This window comes from Apodemus sylvaticus, chromosome 7, assembly GCF_947179515.1.
Source record: "Apodemus sylvaticus chromosome 7, mApoSyl1.1, whole genome shotgun sequence".
In the NCBI taxonomy this organism is placed as follows: Eukaryota; Metazoa; Chordata; class Mammalia; order Rodentia; family Muridae; genus Apodemus; species Apodemus sylvaticus.
The window spans coordinates 98,566,325-98,572,324 of NC_067478.1; positions in this window are offsets into that span (position 1 = coordinate 98,566,325).

A 6,000-nucleotide genomic window follows, 5' to 3' on the forward strand; every position below is an offset into this window, starting at 1 on the left:
CTGCTGGGGTTCAATTACTGTTGGCTACTGCCCAGCCCCCGTCACCTTTTGCTTCCTAGACACCCAGCTGTTCAGATGGATCTCACCGAGTGCCCGTCAGTCAAATCACCCCTTCGTTCATCTCCGGTTCCCAAGTACCCTGCAATCATTTGTGCTTTTCTCCAGAAGCCTCTTTCAGTGCCACATCAGAAGAGCTCTTTAAACGCTAACAAGAACCAATATTTTAGATTCTACTGCGAGGCGCTTCAGCTCAGTCACTTTATTGTAAAATTAGATGTCATTGTGGAAAGCGTGGATATAAATATAAGAGCAGAAGTCCCTTTCCTTAATGTAGAAACCAAGGTAACAATATCCCATTTTTCCTTGTCATCAGAAGTCCTTTTTTTTTTATAGCTCGGTGAATATAATGCACTGCATATTTATGCTTAGCATTAAATAACTATTATGCAAAAGTACTCCACAGTAATATCTAAGTATATTTATGGAAAGCTAAATTATATTGCCAAGTTTATTTTAAACCAAAGAAGCCCCTGGGAAGGGATATTGTGTATTTTAAAGAGTAAATGTAAACTATTAAATAGAGAGAGCTTTTGTGGCGTGTAACACATTCTACGTAGGTAAATCACAGCGCAATTACACAGTAAACTTTTCTTTGATGAAGCACTGAAGTGATGACATGCAATTACTTTTCCAACGCTGCACCGTGTGTTTATCAAAATGTTAATGCAAGCATAATAACAGACTGCATGTTTGCGCCGAGAATGTCAGCGCCATCCAGCTGTCAATCACATCTGAAAATAAAATCGCAAATAAGCAGGCAGCTTGATAGCAGGAGTGACAGCCAATACTCACTCAGCTGACAGGTCCTTTGCTCTCCTCCACCAATCACCGTGTCACTGTAATATACCTAATACGAGGAGTTTATCTGTTCTTAGTTGGAATGGAACCAAGTGTCTTGAATGGGATGAACTCGGTGTGTGTCTCCCCTTCCTTTTTTGTGTCTGCTAATGGACCCTTTCTCAGAGGCCAAATGACCCCGTTCTGTTTCCGTTATCTGTTCTCTTTTGCTCCTCCAGAGTAGTACTCTCATAAAAACTCTAAAGCACAGAGATGAGCTGGCTTTCATAGACTTACATTCATATCAGGTTCTTGGCCAACTGGCCTCTGCTCGTCCCTTTGCAACAGATCCTACTGTGGTTTGCTAGGTCGTGGACATGGAGGTGGGAAGTTCTAGGTGAGACTGCTAACAGTTGCCTGGGTTTTGCATAAAGTTGTCAGTACAACTTAAAACCAAAACACCCAAAGTGAACAAAAAAACCTCCATCTCCCAAACTGGAGTCTGGTTTAAAAGAAAAGCTGCCCAAACTGTTAATGGAGTCTGGATGAACAAATCAGTGCTTGGAATCCCACACAGGACCTCTCCTGGGGTAGAGAAGGAGTCAAGTCCTACTTAGGTCCCCAGCAATGTCATTTCCTGTCCTCTGGCACATCTAGGAAATGAGCACTTTAGCTGTGGGAACTTTGTGTTTGTCCCAACTCATGCCCTCTTGACTTTCTCTGAGGACACTTTTCACTGAAGGGTCCTTTCAAAATGTATCTATTACCATGTACTTCTTATCCAAGTGTGAGCAGGTGCGCACACCCTTCCCCTCTAGACTCTGATTGCGGAACTTTTCAGTATGGGGTCCATTTTGGAGTTTTGCCTTGAATACACTGGAACAATTAGTTGGGACTAAGCTCATTGTTAGATGCCCCACCCCACCCCAACTTGCATAATTCATTCCCTGGTTAGCTGATCTTACAGTGTGAATCACACTTACATATTTGCCCTTTGGTATTATAAAATTCTGGAATGGCTTGTCCAGTTTGCCCTTTACAGAAATATACAACTCTAATCATGGTGGACACTGCTTCTGGCTTTGAAAAGACTTGGAGGCATTTCAGTTGAAAGTAGAAGGCAGGGAGAAATTTACTCCCTGAATCCACTGTTCTTCTACAATCTTATTCCTCTTGTTTTCTTGCTTTCCAGTGATGCCAGCACATGGCGCAAAGGCAACAGGCAACGCTGACATTCCTGGATGCCTGCAGCATAGGAAAGAGTTGATTTGGGGTGATTATGGTGAGTGGAGGCAATTTGTTATTGGACAGGTAAATGGGGGCCTGTTGAGTGACAGCCTTCCACTTCACTTCTGCAGTAAGTATGTGTGAAATACACACACAAATACAAAAAACTTTGTAGCATCTGGTTTCACAGACCATGAATTCAGAGATTGTGACCTCCCTCAATCTGACCTGCTAGACAACCCATGATAGTAGACTACAGGTAAGAAGCCAATGTTAAGACACTGTAGGGCTGCAAGCTGATTGCTAACATCCCAATTTCTATGATACACATGATATCACCATTAAAGCAAGGCCATGGCTATACTTTACCTTGCTCCTATTACCCCAAGGGGACTGAGTCAGATAAAAAAATCTAACAAATTCCATGGCAACTGAACAGGAGATAGGAGTACCCTTCCATGCTTCTTTTCCAGGTTGGAAAAAGAAAATGTGTGGAGGGATTTCCAAAGTGGGTTCAAGCATGAGAAGGGTCACGGAAGTTATTGGCGTGGCCCTGGAACTTTAGAACTGGTGAGAACTCATTCATGGTGAAGTGATGTAGGAAAGAGAGAAGTGGGGCATCTTGGGTAGGCAACACAACCCACCAGAGGAAGAGAGAGAAGAGAGAGAGAGAGAGAGAGAGAGAGAGAGAGAGAGAGAGAGAGAGAGAGAGAAGAAAAAGGAGGAGGAGGAGGAAGAAGAGGAGAAGGAGGAGAAGGAGGGAGTAGAGAGAGGAAGGGAGGAGATCTTTAGGTAGTTCAACATTTACAGTCTGCTCCCCGTATCTCATCTCTTCACCTAACTTTCTGTCCTACATCCTTATCTACATGAGGTCTACATACATGGGATTTTTATTAATTCCAAACGACATGGCTATTACGATCTTTTCCACGATCAGTTCATAGCATCACCTCTGTTTGGAATGTCTTTTACTACACTCTTTCTTGGAAAGATCCTAACCTTTCTTCAAGTTTTCCAAAAGTTATTTTCCTAATCCAGGTGGTAGTGACACACCACAAATCCCAGCATTTGGGAGACAGAGGCAGGTAGACATTTCATTTCGAGGCCAGTCTGATTTACAGAATTAGTTTCAAGATGGCCAGGGCTACACAGAGAAACCCTGTGTCCAAAATAAAACAACAAAAAACAAAAAAAAGATAAATAAAACACACAGAAAAGTTATATTATCCTGTGGTATCTCTCTCAATGATTTAAGAATTCACTACTCTGACCTTGATACTTTCCTAGTACTTTTGTTTTAGCTTTTACTTTCATACAGATATACACTCCTATTCCAAGTCACACCACGGGACTCTTGCAGAGTAATAGAAGGTTCAAAACATTGGATTGGAATTCCTGAGTCAAAGATGGGCCAGATAATAGATTCATGAAACCAGATAAAGATGCCTCATTTGAGTTAAATATACATAATTAGAAAGCAGGTTATATAAAAGAAGTAAGCATTTATTCAGAGTCAGCATTAGAGAGTAAAGACATAATGAATTAACACAAAGGGTTTTAGGAAAACAGTTCAACAGTGAAAGTCTTTGGAAGCCATGGGCTCTCAATTATAGCAGAATGACAGTGGAGGCTCTCTGGATCCCTGGGGAGACTGAGCAAATGGCTTCAATGAACTTTAAGATACTTTTGAAATCCAAGACTCTATAAATCCCTGGTCACTCATGAACAAATAAACTCATTTAAATCTACTAGTCAGATAAAATTATCTAGCACCTTGGTTTTCATTGTATATAAAATTCCCTTGTGGAACTCCATCCCTAGAAAGACTGTTTGTTATTGTGGAGATAGTGCGGCAGCGAGTACCTCAAACAACCTCACTCCATGTAAGCCTCTAGATTAAGCAGCTCTAGGACTGTTGTGGAAGAGACATTCTCTAGAATATATTAACGGATCCTAAATCTCTTTTACCCAATGTGTTTTGCCTCACATGATGTAAGGTTGACCCAAAGTGTAGATGTTTCCTAATACATGTATGTGAACAGATTGTAATTTGGGTTCAAAGTTCAAGACAAAGAGACAATCAAGCCTACCAAATGAAGGCATGTTTTAGGAAATGCTCTTATAGAGTGCTGACACATGCTGGGCAGTTCTATGTCAGGAATGTGCACAAAAGTCAAGGAAATCTCACATCTCTCCAGTCCAAGACAAGTACTCAGCAGGGATGTAAAATAGATGTGCAAGCAAGAAAGGCCCATGACTCAGGAGATGAGTTAATCAATGCTCTAGATGACAGATTTTGAGGTCTCTTCCTTAAAGAAATGAAAGAAGACTTACCACAATTGTTGGAGGGCTCAAAAGTATCACCTCTCTAGAGAGGCTAATGAAGAGGAAAAGGTCAAGTCATCGGGAAATGCAAAGCAGCCATTGTACTTAGCACAGAGGAGCAGTGCTGGTGGTAGTTATCTAATGGTGTTGGTTCAACTGGAGGTCATCATGCAGAAGAATGCAAATTGATCCATCCTTGTCTACTTGTACTAAGCTCAACTCCAAATGGATCAAGGACCTCCATATAAAGCCAGACACTCTGAAGCTAATAGAAAAGAAACTGGGGAAGACCCTTGAAGACATCAGTACAGGGGGAAAGTTCCTGAACAGAACACCAATAGCGTATGCTCTAAGATCAAGAATTGACAAATGAGACCTCATAAAATTACAAAGTTTCTGTAAAGCAAAGGACACCATCAAAAGGACAAATTGGCAACCAACAAATTGGGAAAAGATCTTCACCAACCCTACATCAGATAGAGGGCTAATATCCAATATCTACAAAGAACTCAAGAAGTTAGACCCCAGAAAACCAAATAACCCTATTAAAAATGGGGTACAGAGTTAAACAAAGAATTCTCACCTGAGATTTCACCTTACACCAGTCAGAATGTCTAAGATTAAAAACTCAGGAGACAGCAGGTGCTGGCGAGGATGTGGAGAAAGAGGAACACTCCTCCACTGCTGGTGGGGTTGCAAATTGGTACAACCACTCTGGAAATCAGTCTGGCAGTTCCTCAGAAAACTGGGCATGCCACTTCCAAAAGATCCTGCTATACCACTCCTGGGCATATACCCAGAGGATTCCCCAGCATGTAATAAGGATATATGCTCCACTATGTTCATAGCAGCCCTATTTATAATAGCCAGAAGCTGGAAAGAACCCAGGTATCCTTCAACAAAAGAATGGATGCAAAAAATGTGGTATATATACACAATGGAGTACTATTCAGCCATTAGAAACAATGAATTCATGAAATTCTTAGGCAAATGGATGGAGCTGGAGAACATCATACTAAGTGAGGTAACCCAGTCTCAAAAGATCAATCGTGGTATGCACTCACTAATAAGTGGATATTAGCCTGGAAAACTGGAATACCCAAAACATAATCCACACATCAAATGATGTACAAGAAGAACAGAGGAGTGGCCCCTTGTTCTGGAAAGACTCAGAGTAGCAGTATAAGGCAAAACCAGAACAGGGAAGTGGGAAGGGCTGGGTGGGAGAACAGGGGGAGGGAAAGGGGCTTATGTGACTTTTGGGGAGTGGGGGACCAGAAAAGGGAAAATCATTTGAAATGTAAATAAAAAATAAATCGAATAAAAAAATAAAAAAAAACCAAGTACACCCCATGCTTTTTGGCAATGAGGTAACTTTGCATTACACAGTGAACACATGGCAGTGTTTTCTAAGTTTCCCATCATTTGGATTTGAGAATTTAACTCAACCTTTTGTGAATAAATGGTGGGTGAAAGGAAAATGTGCTAAAATGTTGTTATCCTATTCTTACATATTGAAATCTTTCTGCCAGTTTAAAGTTAGAAGTGTACCCACAGATTCATCTTGGACAGTGGAAGGAAATAAGGTTGGTTCAAAGGCTGCCATATGGG